Genomic DNA, 23,907 nt, shown 5'->3' on the forward strand with positions numbered 1-23,907 from the left:
AGACATGAGATGTGGTCATAACTGACAAGCGTAAGGGTCAGCAAACTGTTTCAGTAAAGACCCAAACAGCAGTTCTGCCTTTGTAACACAAAAGTAGCCATAGACAGATGTAAAATGATTGGGTTTAGTTGTGTTCCAATAAAACTTTATTGACAAAAACGGGCATCAGGCCAGCTTTGGCCCATAGGCCAAGGGTTTGCAGACCTCTGGACAAGACATTCACCAGAACTCTTCAAAGACACAAAATGTCACACAACCTCCATGTTGAGGAATTCACTTACAAATGGCACAAGGATGCATCTTAATTGTTTCTGTTGTAATCCTATTGTCCATTGTTATTTTCTATTGTTCCTTTAAATGTGCTTATGCTTGTCAGCAAAGTCCAGTTTTTAGTTCAGAAAATGCATTTGTCATACCATCAATAAGTGATGTGATGCAGAGGAAATTATTGCTACAACATGCAATCCATACAAAAACAAAATACAAACACCTGCTATGTGCAAGGCGATCAAAGACCTTACGTGGTTACTTTGCTTCCAAGCCCTCTGCCCTGCCAAGAAGTTATAAGCACATCTGACTCATCTAAATGTCATGTATCCATTAGAATTTGTGGTTGGCTGATAGAAAGAGAGAATCAATTGAGAGAATTGAGCCCCACCATCCTTACGGCATGAATCCATCCCCAAGGACACAAGATGGACACAAGCCATGATTCCAGGTAGGAAAGAAAGGAAGGGTAATGAGTGAAAAGAGGTGTCCCCAAACAGGGCTCCCCTGGAAGTCGACGTAATGACTTCCACTTACTGCTCATTCTCCCCTTTCAGGAAGAGAGACTGAGAACTGCAGCCCTTTAGTTGGGTTCACTGCCTTACCAAATAAAATCAGTATATTTAAAGAGGGGTGGAGAACAGTCATGGGATAGGCCACCAGCCATCTCTGCCACGTAAGTTTGACACAAAGATTAATTCTTTTCTCTCTCTTTTTTTATGTCCTATTCATTCCTAGAAGCCAGAGTCAACTGACTAAAATGAAACTCCTCTTTCTGCTCAGCACGGTTACTACAACCCTTTTCCTCCCAGTCCTTTTTGACTTCTCTTTTACAAATTACAAAGGGGAACTCTCTCCCAGGAAATGATGGCCAAGCCAGTTGGAGGTGGGGCTCATTTACTTTGGGTAAAAGTGTTCTCTGAGTGTTGATTAGTCTTCATTCCTCTCCCTCCCCACCCTCACCAGGAGATTCACTCTCTGCCTTGTCTGCCCACTCTGTGTCCTGGAAAGCTGACTTCTGCACATCACATGATAGGGCCTCTTTGCTCGCTGGCTTCTGCTTGGGACTGGCCAATGGGGGCAGGAGACAAGAAAAGTTGGATATAGATACTTCTTGTCCTAATCTTTATTGCTCAGGCAAGGCTTTGATATTAGCTGCATCTATGACAACAGCTTCTATATCAAAAGTGAGCAGCTGACCTCCTTAGATCCTATTTCCCCTGATCACCTCCAAAGACCTGGAGTGATGAGAGCTATCCTGATATTACTTCCCCATATTTCCTATTACTGGGTGCTTCAGTTTCCCGTGATAGTTCCTAAACCCTGTCCTCCCCTCTGGAAATATTCTCTGCATTGGAAAGTCTCTTTTCCTGCCAGAACCATGACTTCTATATCTTGCACCTGACTTGTGAATCTTATCCTCCCAAAGATGGAGGATACTTGACTGAAGATGGGTGAGTTGGGATTGCACCTTCTATATTCAAAATGCTCAAGACATAGTGCAAACTCTAGAGATAATTGGAGATTGTACTGGGGCCATCCTGCCACCCCCAACCCTAACACCTGGCCACTTTATCCCATTCTTCCCAGCCAATTCCAGGGTCTTGTTGTTGAAGCCTTTGCTCACCACCTATTCCCACCTTAGGTGGCCTTTTCTGTGCCTTTTAAATTACGTATGTCTGTTAGATTATAATTATCTGTTGACATATTCAGTTCCTGTCTCCACTATGTGATTCTGAAAGGCAGGAATGCTTCCTTATACCCTTGTCTTCACAGCGCCTAACCCAGAGTCTGACACCCTCCTCACTGAGAACACGAAGAGGTAGTGTCACTGTGAGTCACAAGAGTGAGCTAAAAACAACAACGACAACACTGAAAGAGCCGTTTTTAAAAGTGTGTGCCGGTCTGGCTAACAGGAAGATTTTGAGGCATAGGAGGATGGCAGGACAAGTGGATGATCAGAGAGTCTGGAAGGGAACAGGTCATAAGGGAGGGGAAATCTGACTCGTTGACTGTGTGCAACATGGGGATAGTCAGGTACCACAGTGCCGGAGGCATTCAGAGCCTAGAGACTGACATTCAGGGACAGGACTAGAGATAATGGGCTGGGGAGGAGGAAGTCATGTACAGGGAGGCAATTAGAGAAACAAGGGAAACGCTTCCAAGGACAAAAGTAAAGTGCAGGCATGCACTCTTCAGTCACCCCTCCTTGTTCCCAGGTCAGCATTCTGTTTAACGCGCAGGGTTAAATCCACAGCCTTCATCAACATGAACTCCGTTAGATCAAAGACCAAGCTAATTTGCTAACACTATTAAATACATAAAGCCATCAGAAGTAATTTAATGCTTATCAGATATGCTTACTCCCTAATAAACCCTCACCTACCCCTTATTTCAGCCTAATGAACAAAATGGTTTCAGAAAATGAATATATAATGAAGATTCCTTCCATTTATTTCCATGAAAAAATTAGAAGGGGGTTTAGACAGAAAAGGGGATTGGCATTTAAGGGACATTTAGCTGCTTCATTGATTTCTATTTCATTTTGAAGCATGTGATGCACAGCTGAGGTTTGTCAACCTTATGTTAGCCCGAGTAATCCATCATAGTTAAATATCATATATTTGAGCTACAAATGCATTCTACCATTTGGCACGCATCGAGTTTCCCTTCCTTTATAAAAGGAAGCACAGAGTGCCAGCCAAAGAAAAGAGGCAGTTTATCCATCAGAGGGAGACCTGCAGAGAGGAAGATCAGCACAAGGCTGAATGTTTCCCAGGGCACGCGCCATCCTGTGCAGTGATTTCACTAGCCTTCCCCCTTGCTGGCTTTCCCTCCATCCATACAAATCTCTCACTCTTTTGTAATGGCCCCTTCATCTTGTCCCCACCCTGGTAAGGTGGTGGCAGAGAATCCTGTAGCTGGAAGGGGTGTAGGTAAGCACAGGCCTAAGCCCCAAACCCCTCACTTTTCAAATGCAAACCCTTGTAAAATCCCTATGTCTGCCATCAGGACATCCCCAGTTCTTCCAGCCTTTTGAGGTTGCCCGTTTGTGTAATATTTGGATGAAAATGACAAGCTCTTGCGTCAATGCACTCCTCCCAGTGCCCTCCCATGGACTCTGCTGGTTCCCTGGAAGCACTCACACTAAGTTTCTGTCCTCAGAGAAATGGGGTCTTACTAGGGTTTCTCTTGCTATAGATGACCTGTCCCTTCCTGACACTCACATGAGACTGCTCATGCATCCATTCCCTCACTAAATACAAACCAGGTTACCCACTGGGGGACACATACCGGGCTAGACACCAAATATACAGGAGAAAGCAACGCAACCCTGGTCTCTCCCCTCACAGCGCACACAGTTAAATGGCAGAGATAGCCACACAGCTAGGATCCACAGTAAGAATGATCACATAATGATGGTAAGAGCAAGCAAGCAAGAAAAGAAGCAGTACACCCCCAGGAGCCTCTCAGGCTGGATAGTTAAAGAAAGCCTTGCAGAAGAGCAGACACCGGGATTGAAGCCTGACAGCTGCGAAGGAGCCCCCAGGCTGAGCATGTGTGAGCGAGGGTAGGAAGAGGTTTTGTGGCATGCAGGGAGAGGGCACTGAGAAGAGAAGAATCAGAACCAAAAAGTGGCCCGGGCAGCTAGATCACAGTGGGAAGGGGACAGGGGTGCAAGGGGGTGATCAGGGAGAACTGTAAGCAGGGAGGGACTTGAACTGATTTTATTTTTAAGTTCTGTCTGATGACTCCATGGATCATGGATTGGGGTGGGCAAGGTGCAGAGAACACGGTGTGTGTTGCTGATTTTTACTTGAGGTTTGATTTATCCTAGGATGAGGATAGCTGCCTGCAGAACAACAAACCACTGAAAGTGGGCTCATGCCCCACAGGTGAACAGTTCCTTAGCCTCCCTGCCACACCACTATTGACTGAGTCCTCCCTGGTCAGCCTCCATCTTGCTTGTCTCCTTTCTCTCTCCCCAAATGTCTCTCCTCCTCCCTCCTCTCTATCCTCCATCTCTTTTCTCTCAGAAACCCACAAGTCCTTTTTTTTTTTTTTTTTTTAATGTGAAGGGATTCAACTCTCTAGCCTTCTCCTTCTAGACTCTGCCTAATAGTAGGGGTAGACTCAACTTCCACACTCAAGGAAGCTCATCAAAGTCTTTTCCTAAATAAAGATCCATTTCTCCTGAAGTTATTATCTCACATACTTTATTTATCCATTATCCATGGTCCCAAGGGTATTGTATAACAGCTAACCCCAAAATAAGTGTCCGTGGCTCACACATCTAGGGTAGTCAGCTCAGCCTCTCTGCTGATCTTGGCTGAGGCTGCTCACATATCTGGGAAGTCTAGGATGGCCTCTGTTGGAAAGATAAAACAACCTGATTCCACATGTCTCTCATTCTCCTTGGATGAGTGGGAAATATCCTTTTCACAGTGATGGCAGAAGGGAAACCTAAGCACAAACACACGATTTTCACTCTCTGCTTACATCAAGTCTGGTAATATCCCATTGGCCAAAGCAAGCCACATGGCTGAGCCCAGAATCAGAGTCAGAGGACTATAAAATGACATAACAAAGGGTCTAGATGGGGGCAATGGGATTGAGGCATTAATGCAGTCAATCCATCACACTTTAGGTTCGACAGAAGAGGGCATGCTCAGTTTTGGGTTTTGGTTTTTCATTCTTATATAATTGGACTCACATCATTAAAGTGACTTGCCCCAGGGCACACATCTTGATAAGGACAGCCACAAGCCAGAATTCAGATCTTTAGCCAGCCCAGTGCCCTTTCCACTCTACCATGTAAATTCCCTAGAAGCCACCAGCCACATATGCCCATTTCCCTGTGTTCCCAGTAAGCTTGGCACGAAACAGTTAAAGACTCTTGTGCTAGATCCGAGGGATTACATCAAATGCTTAGGAGCAGAAGGAAATGCACATCTAACTTTAAGCCTGTGCTACCACCTTGACAGAGGATTTTAAACAACTCGATAATGAGAAATTGAAATTGTTTACCTGCTTTTACTTCTCTGAGAGATCGTGATGCAGGCTGAAGTTATTACACCTATCCATAGTCCCCATAAGAATAACACTTCTAAATTTTTGCTAAATGCACATACATCTTTCCTATTTATGCTCAAGAAGTCAGTGTAAACCTGTTTTTCTGCATTTCATGCTGAAAATGCTCCCCTACTCCACAATCTGTTTCGACATATGCACTGGATACTAGGAACCTGACAGCAATTCTTTATAGATTTTACTTCTTTCTCTCTCTCTCTCTTTTTTTTCTCCTGACCTATCTCTGCTTTAAATCAGTGGCTCTCAAATGGGAGAAATATCTGGAGATGGTTTTGTCATGTCTTGGGTGGGAGTTGCTATGGCATATAGTGGTAGAGGTCAAGGATGCCACTGAACATCCTTCAGTACACAGGACAGCCCCCCACAACGAAGAATTATTCGGTCCAACATGTCAATAGTGCTGAGTTTGAGAAATCTTGCATTAAATAAATAAGATACCAGTGCATAGATTGCTGACACCAACAACCTGATTATGACAGATCTTTTTAAAAGTCAAGATAATTTATCCTGGGAAAATAGTTCTTTTTTTTTTTTTACTCTTTTTTTTTTTAAGATTTTATTTATTTATTTGAGAGAGAGAATGAGATAGAGAGAGCATGAGAGGGGGGAGGGTCAGAGGGAGAAGCAGACTCCCTGCTGAGCAGGGAGCCCGATGCGGGACTCGATCCTGGGACTCCAGGATCATGACCTGAGCCGAAGGCAGTCACTTAACCAACTGAGCCACCCAGGCGCCCCTGGGAAAATAGTTCTTCACTTAGAGAGGTGATAAACATAAACCATAAATGTTAATCTCAAATTTCATCATCCTTATGTCTAGTTCATCTATTCCCTTTGAGTCACACAATAGTCCCAGGAGGGCCGAAGGATGCAGGGTGGGTAAGTGGGGATATGTAGGTTCTGGTACTACACACACCTGACATTAAATCCCAATTGTGCCAATGACTAGCTGGATGATGTTGGTCAAACTTACTTATGTACCCCCTGCTGCAGTTCCCCTTTTGGAAAAATGGGATTGTGGCCAAATATCACACAGGGCTGTCGTGGATACTAATTTAGACAATCTATAAAAACTATCTGGCCCAGAGTGAGCATTCAGTAATTGTCAGTTCCCACTCATTAATATTAAAACTCCTCTTAATTTCAAATCTGGATCTTATATCCTGGTTCTTTGGGACTAGCCAGACTGTAGTTAGAGCCAGCAAGTACCTAATGAGAAAAAATTTCTGCTAACGACATCCATGGCTCAAATTTTCCATCCCCAAGGGATCAGGCTAGTTCGGATGGGGCTTACAGGCGCATCTGAACCAAATTCCACCCACTTCTTACTAAGTTTTTGGTGCTGTATATTCAGATTACTTCCATGTTAATCAGCTGAGAAGCCCAGTGGCCTTTGAGGAGTAATGGTCTCAAGAATGGTTAAATTCAAGTCTAAAAACAAGAAGCTGGAGGCAAATATATTCTAACACAGCCACAGTCCGTGATGCATTCTGGAAAATGACTGAGAATATCGTCCTTGGGCATAAGCCAATGAGCCAATGTTGGTGAGTTCAGGTCAGAGGCAAGCTCACTCTTATTCCTCCGTGGGGCACTTCAGCCATCAATGGAAATATAAAGGCCCCTCCAAAGTTATTCTCCTTCCAAGTAGGGGTTGTCTGCTATAGGTTAGTAGCATGTTAGGTATCAAATTCAAAAACTCTTTTCTTGGTTTTAGTAGGAATGTGTCTGATGTATGATTTCAGGCTATTTGAGAAATGCCAGTCATCTTTGCAAACCAAGTTGAGATTTCCTTCAAGCAGTTTGGCAAAATGCATCATGATGTGATATACATGAGTCCTTTGACCTAGCAAGTCTACTTCTAAGTATCTTTCTTGCTAAAATATTCAGGCAGATATGCAAGGACATTCCCACAAGAATAGTCACGTATAACATTATTTTTAATAAGGGAAAATTGAGTAACTTGAATATTCATCAGTGGTAAATATGGTTACATATATGATAGCTCAGCCATCATATGGCATACTAAATACGCCAATTTAGCTTAGTATGCCAATCAGTGGCATACTAAACTAAAAAACAACAAAGTTACACCAACTATGTACACACACTTGGAAGGATGGCTATGAAATATTGTCAATATCCCCAAAAGAAAACTATAGAACAAAATATACAGTATAAGCCCATTTTTATTTTGTAAAAAAGATAGAATTGCATCTATAGAAAAATGCTAGAGCCACAAAAAGCATTAAAAATTTTTAACAGTGGCTAAAACCGAGAAATGATTTGGAAAAAGAAGGAAGTTACAGAACTTTCTTTTCTATACTTTCGTATTGTTCATTTTTCACAGTAATGATATATTCTTTTATAATTTAAAATGATAAATTCCCTCTTTCCATTTTGCACACATGTATACACACGCAACACATACATACACACATACACATAAAAAATATAGTAGTTCATAATACAGTAGTTAGACCTTTAATTGATCTTTAAATCAACTGAAATTAGATCAGGAAAACAGAAACTATTTTAATATTCTAGAAATTAAAGGTTCTAATGTTGAAAATTTGAGGCTTACCAAACAGTTGAAAGAGCGTGGGGAGAAGAGGTCATGGAAATCACCACAGGTGATATCAGCCAGAAGCTCCGAAGTTCTCAAGAGTTCACTGTGAAGCATCTGGAATTTTCAATATCCTCTGGAAATCTCCTCACCAACTTTTTCAGTGTAGAGCAGCAAAGAGAGTTGTTCTCAAAGAGCTTGCTACAAAGTTCTGATATATTCCCACATATCTGGACAGCAACTGCTAAGGAATCTTAATGGCCTCTCCTTATATATCTTGTGTGACTTCCTCTCATTGGCAGAACCACACAATGAAGGAAAATGTAGTTCCAAGTTTCTCTTCTCTGATACAGAAGACATCTTAGAAGGGGGTGGTGGTGATGCTGAGTTGACAACAGATATTCTAATGGCATTTTTCACAGAAGTATAAAAAACAACCCTAAAATTCATATGAACCACAAAAGACCACAAATAACCAAAGCAATCTTGAGAAAGAAGAGAAAAGCTGGTGGCATCACACCTGACTTCAAACTATATCAAAAAGCTATACTAATCAAGACAGTATGGTACTGACAAAGAAATAGACCCATAGACCAACGGAACAGAATTGGGAGCTCAGAAATAAACCCATGCATATACAGTTAACTAATATTTTACAAGGTATCCAAGAATACTCAACGGGGAAAGGATAGACTAGATATTCACATGCAGAAGAATGAAATTGGACCCCTATCTTACACCACTTACAAAAATTGACTTGTAATGGATTAAAGACTTAAATGTAAGACCTGAAATTTAAAATTCCTAGGGAAAAAAAAAAGAAAACTCCTTAGCATTGGTCTTGGAAATATTTTTTTGGATTTAACACCAAAGCACAAGCAACAGAAGTGAAAACAAGTGGGGCTATGGCAAACTAGAAAGCTTCTGTACAGCAAAAGAAATTATCAACAAAATGAGAAGTTGGCATATGGAATGGAAGAAGATATAGGCAAACCACACATCTGATGAAGAGTTAATATCCAAAATATATAAGGAACTCATCAATAGCCAAACAAACCAATTAAAAAAATGGACAATGGACATGAATAGACATTCTTCTCAAGAAGATATACAAATGGCCACAGGTATGTGCAGAGGTGCTCAAAATCACTCATCATCAGGGAAATGCAGATCAAAACCACAATGAGATATCACGTCACACCTGTTAGGAAGGCTAATATCAAGACAAGAGATAATAAGTGCTGATGAGGATGTAGAGAAACAGGAATCCTTATACTGTTGGTGGGAATGTAAATTGGTGCAGTCACTGTGGAAAACAGTATGGAGAGTCCCTAAAAAAATTAAAAATAGAACCACCATGTGATCCAGCAATCCTACTTCTCTGCATATATCCAAATGAAATGAAATCACTAACTCAAAGAAAACAGATAATCAAGCACAGTCTACTCTTTTGTTTTCTCAGCAATACTGTGCACCACTTTTACCAGTATCTAACTTCTGAGTGAACGTAGTAACAACATCATGCTTTTGTCTCGCAACTATTCCTGGTAAAATTGAAGATGCACTCACTCTTTCCCCTAAAGGGAAGACACATGTTCTTATATCAGTTCAGTTTCTTTATCTGTAGGCAATGTTTATTTCTTTTCTAGTAACTTATAACCTTAAAAACCAAAATATGGGTATATTACAACTAATACACTTTATGTTCAACAGTGGGGCAATGGAAAAGGGGAAAACAAGAATGAATAATTATAGGGGCGCCTGGGTGGCTCAGTTGGTTAAGCGACTGCCTTCGGCTCAGGTCATGATCCTGGAGACCCGGGATCGAGTCCCGCATCGGGCTCCCTGCTCGGCGGGGAGTCTGCTTCTCCCTCTAACCCTACCCCTCTTGCGCTCTCTCTCTCACTAATAAATAAATAAAAATCTTTAAAAAAAAAAAAAGAATGAATAATTATAATAAATAATAATAAGTGAAAATATATCAAAACAAGGAAGTATCAAGCAGCTCAGAAAATATGTATAACTATTCCTTGTATAATACATTCCCTATTTCCACAATTGGTTACGTGGTCACAGTTGGGTTTTGTAACGTACTTCTCTCACTGTCCATTCCTTGTTCCCTTTGCCCTCACTCGGGACCTTAGCTAATCATGGTGCTTTACCTGTCAAGGTGATGCAAGCCTTTACTCACGAAGGATCTATGTCTGTATTAGCTTACTGTAGTTTTCCATTAACCTTTCTTAAAAACGTTATTTTTTAGAGCTTTTTAGGTTCACAGCAAAATTGAGAGAAAGGTACAAAGGTTTCCCATACACTCCCCACCTCCGCACCTACATAGCCTCCACTGTTATCAACAACCCCCACCAGAGTGGTATGTTCATTACAATTGATGAACCTGCACTGACACATGATAATCACCAAAGTCCACAGTTTATATTACAGTTCATTTTTGGTGTCCCATTATATGGTGGTAACCCTAATTCCACCTGGTAATCATATCATCATATCAGCAAGTGCAGGGTAGTAATCCCTTCTTTGTCTGTTGGTTCAGTAGTATAAATAGCCCAAATGGCCAGGTGGCAGTCTCAGTTCTCAGTTCAATGGAAGTCTTGTGTATCTGGCAAAGAGGTCCTCTTTTGGGAACCAAGACTGCCAAAGAAGTAAGGCCCAAATTGCAAGAAAGGAGGCAAAACTCCATTACAGAATCATTAGGAGTAACAGTGATAGAAGTCACTACCACATATTCCCTTTGGCTCCCAAATCCATGTATTTTGCCTGTGAGAGGACCTTATATTTTATATATTACATGTTGGTTCAGAGCATATTCTGCACCTTGGAGAATATCACCCAGTCTTGAAGTGTGTTTTCACCCATCAGTGTTACAACCAACTGTTCAATTGGCCATTCTATTGCTATATTAGGTCATCTTGTTTGGAGTGATGATTATGTATGTATAAGACCAATGATTTAAGTATATATATACATATAAGTATGTAGAAGGCCAATGAATTCTGTGGATATAAACCCTTTTAAAGTAAGATCTGGTCAGGAGAGATGCTGTGTAGAATATCATTACGGTAAATGAGGCATTTCAAAAATCCACACAGGGTGGTGCTGTCAGAAACATTGTAGGGAGGACAAATTGCTGTCCCTTCAAAAAATGGAGCCACATCAGGAGTGTGAATTTAGTTTCTGGTCTTGGCAGGTTGGGCATTCATGTTTTGTTGCCACATGATCATTGAAAGCCTCTTCTTCATTAGTTGTCCTTTGTTTAGCATTCATATGGGCACTAATATATTCATATTCTGTGCCCATTCTGAGAGATCCATCCACATATCTCATCCCCCAGACATCCTTGTCACCAGTGTTCTAGCCTGGTTTGTTCCAAGTCCTTGACTACTAGCCAAATCATCACCCACTGCCTAGGAATCACTATAGTTGCATCCCACTGGCCACCTCTCCTTCCAGGCAAAATGAATAGTAGGTGCATGGCTCAAAGTCCTGCCCAATGGGAGGAGTTCCCTTTCATTCTGTTCCTTAGGGTTACTCTTGAGTAGAGCCTTAATGGTGCAACGATGCACTTTTGCACAACATGCTGTTTGTCTCTCCAATAACGATGCCATACTTCTTTCTTGTGGAAAGAAACCCAATATTATTTACATAGTGATAGTAGTATGCTCAAGGGAGGTGGCCCTGTTCCCAGGGTGAGAGTCATAACTGGTGTAAACCCATCCAGGTAAACCCATTCCTATATGCTAGTGATTGAGTTAGAGGTGGTCACATGACCTAGTTCTGGGCAACGGGACCGGGCAGGAAGTCTATGACTTTTAAGAAAGATTCTTTTTGGGCGCCTGGGTGGCTCAGTTGGTTAAGTGACTGCCTTCGGCTCAGGTCATGATCCTGGAGTCCCTGGATCGAGTCCCGCATCAGGCTCCCTGCTCAGCAGGGAGCCTGCTTCTGCCTCTGACCCTCCCCCCTCTCATGTGCTCTCTCTCTCTCATTCTCTCTGTCTCAAATAAATAAATAAAATCTTTAAAAAAAAAAAAGAAAGATTCTTTTCTCCTGATAGATGGAAATACATGGAAGAAAATGTCTCCTTTATGTGTCCCTGTAGCTATCACAGTTTAAAGTAGTAATTTGGTCACTGCAGCTTATAGCCATAAGAGGAAGGCAAGAGGGTAGAAGAAAGAGCCCAGATATCACTGAGCTCTGAATTAACCAAGCCTGCAACTGCTTCCCTTCTCAATAAGTGGTATAATAATCCCCCATTAGTAGGTCAGCTTAGTCAGGTATTCTGTTGCAATTGAAGGGATATCAGTTTAAAAATAATATTTTACATATTCTGTATACATGTCCTATTACCTTGTCATGAGGGCTTTCTCTAAATTTATGGTTAGCAGCTTTGTATAATTTGAATACACTTTTGGACAATAGGTATGGGAAGTGGAAAAGTGGAAGAGAAAAGAACCAAAAAAAAAAAAAATCAGGGTGAATTTTTCTCCCTAGTGATTAGAAAGAAGAGAAAGTCACACAGTCCATATCCCCAAACAAACACACACACTCACCTTTATGTCTATAGGTAGAAAGGGGCAAGAATAGGTTTCTTTAGCTTCAGGACCAGGGTATGAGGCAAGACTGAGGGCCAGCATGAAAAGAATGAACTGAGGGACAAGGGATGTTTGGGTGGCTCAATGGGTTAAGCTTCGGCCTTTGGCTCAGGTCATGATCACTGGGTCCTGGGATTGAGGCCCCCGTCAGGCTCTCTGCTCAGCAAGGAGCCTGCTTCTCCTTCTGACTGCCGCTCCCCCACTTGGTGCGTGCTCTCTCTCTCTCTCTCTGAAAAATAAATATATAAAATCTTAAAAAAAAAGAAAAGAAAAGAATGAACTGAGAAATGTGGGCAGAACCCATGCAGGTGTTTCAGGTCAGTCAGAGATTTGGAGGATAGAGTTTATGTGAAAAAGAAAAAAGAAAAAGCCTCAGTAGGAGCCCTGGACTGGCTCCACACAGTGGTTCTGGGTTAAGCAAGGATACTTGGAAAGGCAGCTGTCAGATTCAGTAGCAGTTCACCCTCTTGTGAGCTTTAGAATTTGCACATATGGAGGAGATAACAGATGATGCCCGCCACTGGGAATTTTATTTTTGCACAACTCCTAGATCGCATTCCCCCAAAATGAACTGATGAATACAGTTGTACAGTTTATGAATTTCTCTTCCTTGAATGAAATCAATATGTTTTTGCAAAGGACTTTGCCCTGCATTTGCTGGTGAACATTTGTGTCCTGCCAGGCAGATAGGACAGGAGGAGCCTTGGCAGTGGGAAGAGAGCGATCTCTGCTGCCATCTTCTGATGCTACGAGTAAGAGACAGACAGAGGGAGGAAAAGCAAAGAACACACACAAGCATCTCTTCTTCATAAATTAAGATGCCCTGGGGAAAAGTCTCGAACTTGGCACTGTCTCCTTGGAAGTAACAGAAGCAAATTCCTCACTCAGCTCCCACAGCACCTACCCCATCCTACTCCATCCCATCCAGTTGGACTGTACAGGATGGTGCCAGGCCATTGCTGTAGTAACTCGACAGAACCCAGATTTGGACTCTGTACTTCTGGGAAGTATAGACCTCTCCGGGTGGTTTATAACAACTCAACAGGAATGAAAGATTTGCTTTCTGATTTTTGATAGAAAAAAGGCATTGTTGGCTCAGGTCCCCCAACACAGTGAAAGAAGTAAAAGTCATTATAATCAGGACGTTATTATTAATGTGTTCCCAAATGTCCCTACAGGCTGTGAAATCTGGTAATGTCATACCATCTTAAGTATTCTTCGTAAATTATTTTTGTACAACTGACCTTCTCTTCCTTTAAAAGGAAATCAGTCCAAAAGCTAAAAGTTCTTCACTTGTGAAAATGGGTTACAGTTATTTCCCATATAAAGTATCTCTTTGCTTTTTGCATTTCATCCCTTTGCTCTGAATGGCTGGCACTTCTCATCTCTTTCAGTTAATAATTGCTTGGGGAAACTATGCACCTTTTATTATTTTAATTTCAAACCATCAGGCAGGGTCTTCCATCCCATTAATTACTTTGAATTCTTTCTCTAATGCTAACATTTTCCTAGTCTTGACTTAGAGAGCTGAACATGGAGTTTTGGGGGCTTTCTCCTCAAGGGTCAGTGACTTCCAGGGTTGATTTTCAGATTTCTCTGCATCTGTAGCCCTAATCATAGGCAAATATGCTATTCACAAGCTGGTTGGTTTCCACAGAGCACTGTCCTGACCCACTCCTCCTATGGTATGTCACCTAAGTTACTTTGGTATAAAGCCTGTGACTATTTCTGCTTCCCATTTGGAAAGGGGTTTGGCTGTGTGTTCTTGGCCTCAGCAGAATAATGAGATGAGCTATACCTGGGACGTAGAGGCTTTTGTGTCCAAATCCTCAAGCCTGAGAGGAGAGGCATAGAAAAAGAGATATTGAAGAAACACAAAGAAACGGAGCTTTCCCTGAGACCAGGACATTGGGAAGAGTAGTGGGGAAGGAGATGGGTGGTAGAGGGATTTACATATTGCTTGCTGGCTCCAAAGGAGGAAGGCTATGGGTCCCACAGCAACATTGCCTTTATGATGTCTCAGTCAAGAGTACTGGTGGTGTCACCACAGAGATTTCTGTGGAAAGATGACAAATGAACAGAGGTCTCCCCCCAGTGCCATGGAACTATCTAAGCGCCCAGAATTTCACATGAACCAGGAAGAAGTGGACAACAGATCTTATGTTAACTTTCTCATCAGCCCAGTGAGACAGGAATTTGATATGCAAGTTGAGTGAAAGAACATAAAGCTCCATTTTCCACATGCCCATGTTTATGGACTGAGATCCAGATCACCGCACTAAGTTCCAAGCTTGGCATGTCCTCATTTGACTTTGGGAACTCACAAGACTTCCTAGTGCATCTGTTTCCTCATTGCTGAAATAGGGCAATAAAACCTTTTCCGCCTTATTCTCCACTCTCTCCCCAGTGCTCACCACACAGGTTGGCATATAGTTGATGGCCTCAAAAATATTTGCTAAATAAGTGTTATGGAATGAATGAATGCAGGCATGCATGCATGAGTGTCCTGGCTAGTTTTATGTTGTTGTGAAAACTACATGAAATAATACACATAAAATCATTTTGTACCCTCTAAGCCCTTCACAAATGTAAGGAAGCATCATTATCATTCCTTCCTTGGTTTTCACCCTCCACTGTTGGTAGTGAAAATTGATTACCTATTAAGTGCTGAGTGAGAAGGTTAGCCTTAATAATTTCATTTGGCTTGCATACAGAAAGCTCTGTTCCTGCCATACCTTGAATAATCATGGGCAGATATTTCAGATACTGGCTCCCTTCTTCTGCCCATTCTAGCCACAGGTGCCAAATCCTTCCTCCAATATATTGGATCTGAGACCTTGCAATGTCAAGTCTGATCAAGAAAATGTCAAGTTCAAGGGAAGGAAGGTGGCTGTATCTTTCTCCATAGTTCTTTGTGACTGTGTTGTCCTATATTAGCAAATAATTCTAATGAAATCCAGACACATTATAGCACCATGTTGTTGTGGACCCTCTGAGTGGTTTTCCTGATGGCAGTAATTTGTTTCCAAACCCAAACAGCATAAGTGGGGTAAAAATGGGTAGCAAAGAATATTAGGAGTGCTCCATTTTCTTTAATCAGATGGTTCCTGGCACAGAGATGTCAAAAGAATAACTAAATGAAAACAGAATTATCAGGTGCCTGGGTGGCTCAGTCGGTTAAGCGACTGCCTTCGGCTCAGGTCGTGATCCTGGAGTTCCGGGATCGAGTCCCGCATCGGGCTCCCTGCTCAGCGGGGGGTCTGCTTCTCCCTCTGACCCTCTTCCCTCTCCTGCTCTCTGTCTCAAATAAATAAATAAAATCTTAAAAAAAAAAAAGAAAGAAAACAGAATTATCTTCCTGCTTTATATAGTAAAGTTCTCAGAAACAGAATAAAAGAATTGGAAGAGATTCCTCCGCATATTTGATCTTATCTTTTTATTTTTTTTTCTTATCAGGTGACAATGATTAGATTGGATGGTGTTTTATTTAGGACATAAATATTTATTTGTTTGTTTGTTTATTTATTTATTTACTTATTTAAAACACCATCCAAATTCAATTTCAGGAATCGAAATGCTAATTCATCACTTACGGGCCCACTCTCAGAGTTTAAAGTCAATCAAGTATCATTTCAGTGCATACTTTGTGTAAGAAACTGATTGGTCTGTTAAATCCTTTAGGACAGGGGCGCCTGGGTGGCTCAGTCGATTAAGCGACTGCCTTTGGCTCAGGTCATGATCCTGGAGTCCCGAGATCGAGTCCCGCATCGGACTCCCTGCTCAGTGGGGAGTCTGCTTCATCCTCTGACCCTCCCCCCTCTCATGTGTTCTCTCTCTCTCATTCTCTCTCTCTCAAATAAATAAATAAAATCTTAAAAAAAAAAAAAAGAAACTGATTGGTCTGTTAAATCCTTTAGGACAGGGGCGCCTGGGTGGCTCAGTCGGTTAAGCGACTCCCTTCAGCTCAGGTCATGATCCTGGAGACCCTGGATTGAGTCCAGCATCAGGCTCCCTGCTCGGCAGGGAGTCTGCTTCATCCTCTGACCCTATCCCCTCTCATGTGTTCTCTCTCTCTCATTCTCTCTCTTTCAAATAAATAAATAAAATCTTAAAAAAAAAAAAAAGAAACTGATTGGTCTGTTAAATCCTTTAGGACAATACTACAATAAATATAATATGACCTCCGAAGTCTGGTTGAGAAGAGAAGGTGCATAAGCACAGACACACAGACACAGTGGTGCAATTCACAACAAGGAAATGGACACAAATGTAACAGTCTGATGGTTATGAAACATGAAAGGGCTATAGAACAACAGAAAGGGAAAACCTATGGGAGCCTGGCGTCTGTAAGAGTGGAAAAAATGAAGACAAGTCTCATCTAAAAACAGAGTGCTTTCATCTCACTGAGAAGATGGAAGAAGCTAATATTTACTGGGGCATCAGTTGTATACAAGACCCTGTTGGAGGGAATACACGTGTTATCTCACCAAGACCTCACACTTACCCCTGAGGTAGACACTAGATGATGAAACTGAGGCTCAGCAAAGTTAAGTGATTTATTCAAGATGACACGCCTATAAGTAGCGGAGTCCAGATTCAAACCATGGGTGTGTAACCCTAAAGTTCAAGTCCATGAGTCTGTTCCAAGACTTTTGAGTTACAAAAGTGATCAAATTCTTATACTAAAGGAAAAGTTTTAAATAATGGGAAGAATGTGTGTGTGTGTGTGTGTGTGTGTGTAAAACCAACTGTAAATGTCCCAATTGTAATCATTCTGGATGTTCAGAATTTGGGAGCAGTGAGTGACTGTTCAATGTGCTGTCAATCTTTCACTTATGCTAATTTCTTACTCTTACTCTACTTTTACTGGAGTTTTCACCTTTACAGCATTATTTTGACATGCTGAAAGACATTATGTAAGGGTAAGTAATGGAAGCACCTAATTTGAATTCTGTCTTTACACGCTGGCTTTCATTCAGGCTCATGGAAATCCACTCCCGACAGCTGAGGTCACATAAAGTCTCAGTGTAGTCCTCCTCAACCCTGTAAAATTTAGACCAATCTGCACTAGTTTAGAGAAGTAAACCTTAATTACTCTGTCAGTAACCTCTAGTTGGAAAGAGGCTCACCTGAATGGAAAAGAGTCCAAGGCGGAAAAAGGGCATCCCCAGGTGAGTTGATGCAGGAAAGTTCCAGATGGTGCAAGAAGAGCCAGGGCCTGGGGAGCAGAGGCCAGCCACGGCACACCCGGCTCCACAGAGCAGGAGCCGTGTCATGAAATGTCTAGACCAGTACTTAGTCCTGAAACACAAGTCCTATGGTGTAGGAAGGTCTACGAAGTTAATGACATATGAGAAAACCCAGAAGGAAACATAGGTGATGCCACTTCGGAAGGAAATTTCCAACACAATAAAAACTATGCCAATTACTTTTCCCAAAGTTGGCTCATTCATTATGCAATCAAATAAACATTTATTTAGCATATATTTTGTGCCAGGAGCTATATTGGACTTCGAGATAAAAATAAATGAAAGAAAATCTTTGTCCTCAAATTGCTTAGAATGCTGGGCTGGTGACAGACAATTTTACTGAGGATAGTTTTGAAGTATTCATGACAGAAAGCAGAGAACCAGCTGATGAACTGACCTGGCACTGCACTGGGTAGATAAAGAGGGAAGGGTGGATTTCTAAAAAATATTTAGGAAATAAAAATCATCAGTAGATGGTAACTTAGTTAATATGGAGGATGATTGTTTTATAAAAAGAAAAAAGTCAAAGTTGTCTCTCACAGATTTCTAGCTTAGAGAAAAACCAAGAGATCATATGAATTTCAGGTATGTATCCATCCATTAACAGTATTTAGTAAATACTACTTAAGTGCCTAGGACTTTAGTATCTTTTATCTAATTGAATCTACATAATCGAACATTTTCCTGAGATTTAGACATTGTAAGGAACCTAAGATATAATGTAACTCAACTATCTCAAATAAAGAATAGAAGAATAATATTGAAAACCTACCTACCATGTGCCAAGCACTTTGTTAGAAGCTGTGTGTTTTATAACTAATCCTTGGGACAACTCTCCAAGGTGACTTCTAGCATCCCCATTTACAAATGAAGAAATGGAGACTGGGAGAAACTAAGTGTCTCATCCACAGATTGACAGCTACAGAGTGACAGAGACCAGATCCAAACCCAGGCCTGCAGACTTCACATCCCATCCCATGTCATTCAAACAAAGTCTCGCTGCCTCTGGGAGGATAGGTAAGCATTCAAAACAACCGAGTCACAGTGTGGGGACTGTGGACTAAAGGAGCTAGCATTCCTTCTCAACTCTCTTCTTTAGCCCAGTGGCCCTCAAGATAATATCAGAGCAACATGTATTACATTTTATTTCAGACTTGCTAATTTCAAAGTCATGCAACCCATTGAGAACACTCCTCTCCACAATTTCGTATTTAGTTGTACAACCAGTGGTGTGCTGGACACATCTAATTCTGGCTCCCAAGAGCCAATTGTACATACTTCTTCCCAACTCTGTTCAATGACATCTTGATGGTAGCTTGAAATCAGCCATGGTAAGAGTATTTATACCAAAGAAATCGAAATAAGCTATAAATTGGGGCTTTTTTCAGTTTTAGGAGAACTAGTTGTGAAACTTTCACCAGCACATCTCTGTGTATAAGCATTTGTAGATATGCGTTTGATACACAAAACTCTATCTGAGGGCTTTAAAATCACTTCCTGAATTTGAATGAACTCAGACTTAGCTTGTATATTTTATCACCTTTGATGAAACCTGTTGGATTAGCAGAAAACATTATTATTATCTGATGCTTTGTACACAGTGAAATTCAGTTTACTTACACTCAGTTTTAAAATATATATAACTTGTGCTAAGATTACTCTTTTGGTCCAGATGTTGCCCTCCAATCACCCTTGCAAATTTTGTGTTTCTACATCATAGCATGTTTGGGGGCTTCTTTGCTTTATGTAGATTTATGAGGTTTAGGGAGAGGAATCTGCAGTGATTTATTCATGGTGAGATTCTAGGATCTCCACTTAACAGTGATTAAACTGTCTTAGAATTACATATACAATTATCATATGACAATTACATATGATCATATAGTTGGCATGATTTCTCAACTGCCAGGATTGAATGACTGTAACAGCTCTTTGAACAACATAGCTCTAAAGAAGTACAAATGCTTTACCTGGAAGCACATAGTTCATTGCTGGTGGTTGCATCAGTTTCACAGGGAAATCGTCTTTCAAAGCAACTAATACTACTGTCAAAACAATCTTCCCATACCTCAAGATGAAGAACTGAGCTATAATTCTTCCTTTCACTGGAAAAAAATGTACATTTTGATGAACTATGTAGGCACACACTAGCTCAGAATGGTGGATTTGAGGAAAGCATGAATATTAATTTGCAATGTTTTGAAAAGGACATGTTTATGGCAATTGGATGATTACTTACTGGTAATTGTGTCATAATAATGTTAGTAGTTTATATGCAATCTCAAAAACAAATAACCCAGGGAGCTTAGTGCTGCAATATCATCAGCAGCCCTTCAAAAGCAAATCTTTCTTTGAAGACAAATCATTTAAAGAAAACTAAATGAAAACTTGCAAAGAATCCTGAGTCTCATAGGTACTGGGCTCTCCTTGGATCTGCAGGTATCCAAAAAAGGCTGGTCCTCACTGGTCACTGACATAAACACACACAATTTGGACCAACCCCCCCCGCCAAACTCTGGATGCTGACAACTGCTATTGATTTCCCTAATCCTTCCAGGGATAAGGAGGTAGCCAGAATGGAAAAATGCTGTGGTTTGGGGACAGTTTTGTAGAACCTGGAAGATATTTTAAATTGGGAATTTCAACACTATATTTTCCAATCCCTGTAAGTCAGTTGTGAGTGCGGTAATTTTTTTAAATCTGAGAAAGTAGAGGTACAGCTGTTAAAACAATAAATATTCTTTTCCAGGAAAAAGCATATTGATTGAGTTAGAGATACCCTGGGAAGGAGCCCATAGCCTGCCATCTTGCATTTGAAAGGACAGGCGTCATGAATCACAGATGCAGGACACATGAACATGTGGGAGGGGGACTGGATTCTCATCATGTGTTGTGAATTTCCCAAACCCATGCTTTAAAGAAGACTTACATGACACCTTGAGAGCAATCACCTACAGGTCACCTTCCAACCCTTCCTATTTCTCTTGTACGTAGATTCCACAAACATGCATTTGTTGTGCATTAGCACACATGATTCTTATTGGCTCAAGGTACTCGCACATGGTTCTCTTTGATCGTGGAACTCCAAGCCCATTGTTTCTCTAGACTATTTGATCTCCTCCCCCTCCTTTTTTTTAAAAAGATTTTATTCATTTATTTGAGAGAGACAGAGATAGCAAGAGAGAGCATGAGGAGGGAGGAGAAGGAGAAGCAGGCTCCCCACTGAGCAGGGAGCCCCGGACCCTGGGATCATGTCCTGAACGGAAGGCAGATGCTTAACCAACTGTGCCACCCAGGCATCCTCTCTTCCCATTTCTTTTAAGCACATAGTAGGCATGCAGATTCGCTGCCTCACTATGTTAGTCAATGCTGGCTGCCAGAACAAAGGACCATAGGCTGGATACATAGACTGGTGGCTTAAACAACCAAAGTTTATTTTCTCACAGTCCTGGGAGCTGGAAGTCCAAGATCAAAGTGTCAGCAGGTTTGGTTTCTCCTGAAGCCTTTCTCTTGGGCTTGCAGATGTGTCCCCACATGGCCTTTCCTCTATGCTTACATATCCCTAGTGTCTCTTCATCTTCTTATAAGGACACCAGTCATATTAGATTACAGCCCAACTCTTAGGACCTCCTTTATCCTTAATTACCTCTTTTTTTTAAGATTTTATTTATTTATTTGCTATATAGAGAGTAAAGGAGTGGGGGAAGGCTATAATTTTAAATAGGGTAGCCAAAGGGGGTCTTATAGGGATGGAGACATTTGAGGAAAGGCCTCCTAGAGGTTTGGGAGTAGCCCATGGCAAGATGTGGAGGGGAGCATTCCAGGCAAGGGGACAGTGGGTGCTGAGTCCCTGGTGTGTTGGAAAAGGGACTATCAGGTCAGTGTGGTAGCTGGAGAGGAGTGACCCAGGGCCAGAGTAATAGGACATGATGAAAAAGAGGTAGAATTATGTGGGATTTTGTGTAGGGGAAAGTCAAGAGGGGAGCATGTGTACAGAAATCTTAGGCCATGGTAAGGACGATACATTTTTCTCCGAGATGGGATGCCCTGTGAGGGTGTGAATCAACTCTGCTTTATTGAGAAAAGACTTGGGGGAGGGGCAACAGGTAGAAGCAGGGAGAACAGGAATAGGAAGCCATTCGGACAGTGCAGGACCAGGGCACAGAGGTGGACGTGGAGAGAGGGGACTGGGCTCCAGATACATTTTGAAGGTAAAGCCAAGAGGATTGGCTATAGGATTGGATATAGGAGTATGAGAGGAAGTGGAGCAAACAGGATACAAGGGGAAAAGGGAGTGCAGCGTGAGAAAGTGGGGTTGTCATTTTCTGATATGGAGATTAATAAAGCAAGGATCCAGAAGTAGGTTTTAGACAATTTAGGCTTGAGGTGCCCATTAGACATCATGGTAGAGAAGTGGGGGAGACGAAACATCTCCCTCATGGAGCTGCTGTAATAATTAATTGAAAGGCAGTATAGGTCAAATAGAAAACAAAAGAAAGACTAAAATCAGCTAACACTTATGGAATGCCTTTGTGTCAAGTACTCTTCTAAGTCCTTTACCCGTGTTATCTCACTAAATCCTCACGACAACCCAAGGCGAGCTAGTATGATCTTATTACATTTATAAGGAAACTGAGGTTAAATATCTCTCCAAAGTCACATACGTAGCTGATCCAGTCCATACCCTTGATGCTAGAGTCTTCTGCTGCCCCTGGATAATGTGGACTATGCCTCGGTCATTGTGGTAAGATGTGGAAACAGAAAATCTCTACTCTCTACAGGATGACTCTCTGCAGAGATCCCACTGATTTTGGGTATACCCTGTTTCTCAAGGGCATCTAGATTTTCATGGGGCAGGAAGCCCAGTGTGGTTTCCACCCAGCTGCAAATACTAAACTACAAACATCAGCTTCTGCTAGGCTGTTGTTGCAGCAAAACTTACATATTAAAGAAGTAGAAGAGCAAGACACACAGAACGGCAGAACAAAGAGAACACAAAAAAGGACAAGAAAGTGTGAGAGCAGAGCCACCAGTGTGAAGGCACAAAGCTGCAAGGTCCTTGAGAGCCACCCAAGTGGCCCCTGGGGGGCATGTTTTTAAGCTACTTTATTCAAATTAACAAATGAGCCCATGATTCCAGAGGTAGAACACGGTGCTCTCCTTCTTCCACTTCTAAACGACAGGACAGCGCCCAGTGGGGAGAGAGAGTAGCAGAGGCAATTTATCCTTGTCAAAGCGAAAGTTCCCTCCCATCCTTCATTTTTTTGCACAAAGACTCACTCACACTCACACATGTAGGTGTCGTGGAAAGAGGGTGCAAGGCATCCAGATTTGAGATCACCACGCATAAAGCCTTCTGATTCTCAGAACCCAAAACATCTCCACACTCCTCACCTCATCTGGCAGCAGCCATGTTCACATACTCCTGAGCCATTGTGACGCCACAGGATCTCCATGTCCGGTTCATTTTTAGCAAAAAAAGGGCCCCTGGAGTACAAAGGTTCTAAAACCTGAAGACAGAGGGGCACCTGGGTGGCTCAGTCATTAAGCGTCTGCCTTCGGCTCAGGTCATGGTCCCAGGGTCCTAGGATCAAGCCCCTCATCGGGCTCCCTTCTCCGCAGGAAGCCTGCTTCTCTCTCTCCCACTCCCCCTGCTTGTGTTCCCTCTCTGTCTGTCTCTCTGTCAAACAAATAAATAAAACTTAAAAAATAAAAATAAAAATAAATAAAACCTGAAGACAGAGACAAAGACAGAGGAAGGGTCCCTTCCCCACTGGTCACCACCAGGTCACTCAGCTTCTGAGCTATACCAACCAGCATCCTGCATGATCTTGTCTAAAGAGCCACACCCTACGTTCCAAGCATCTACCTTTGCCGTGTTCCCTTGCTAAGAATCATCATCAGGCGAAGCTCTCTGGAGAAATGTGCCTCTGATCATCTGATACGGATTTTGGCAGACAAACACGTGGCCATCCTTGAGAGTGGCTTGAGTGGAAGTTTTAAAAACTCACAGAAGCCCTTAGCTGCTTCCTCTCAGCTAGTTCTCAGGTACCCGGAGGCTTTCTCCAGGTCACCTGGACAGTAAACATCCTGCGGGACTTCAGATGCAGTCCCCTGTACCCATAGGAAGTAT

The sequence above is a fragment of the Mirounga angustirostris genome, unplaced genomic scaffold, assembly GCF_029215605.1.
Source record: "Mirounga angustirostris isolate CCGP_5_RB_7025 unplaced genomic scaffold, mMirAng1.0.hap1 SCAF_9, whole genome shotgun sequence".
Taxonomy (NCBI): Eukaryota; Metazoa; Chordata; class Mammalia; order Carnivora; family Phocidae; genus Mirounga; species Mirounga angustirostris.